Source organism: Nematolebias whitei, chromosome 24, assembly GCF_014905685.2.
Source record: "Nematolebias whitei isolate Nwh7 chromosome 24, NemWhi1, whole genome shotgun sequence".
NCBI classification, from domain to species: Eukaryota; Metazoa; Chordata; class Actinopteri; order Cyprinodontiformes; family Rivulidae; genus Nematolebias; species Nematolebias whitei.
In genome coordinates this window covers 684,715-685,042 of record NC_056521.1, presented here as the reverse complement: position 1 = coordinate 685,042, position 328 = coordinate 684,715, and positions in this window count along the sequence as shown.

Sequence of the window (328 nt, the reverse complement as noted above, 5' to 3'; positions counted from 1 at the left end):
AAAAAAAACGAAGTCCAGATGACATGATTCAACCTTTTTTGTTGTTAAATACCTGGATGACTGAGAAAACAAACTTTGTGAATAAAGACTATAGTAACCCCCAGGCTTTCTGAGAGGCGTTTTGAAGATGCAAGTTATAGAAACCTCTGGCTTTTTGTGCCATGTTTTGAAGGTGTGGATTATAGAAACCTCCAGATTTTCTGAACTGTGTTTTGAAGATGCAGACTATAGAAACCCCCAGACTTTCTGAACTGTGTTCGACTGTCACAGACAATAGAAACCTCTCAACTTTCTGAGTCATGTTTTGATGACGACTTTCCATGCTCTG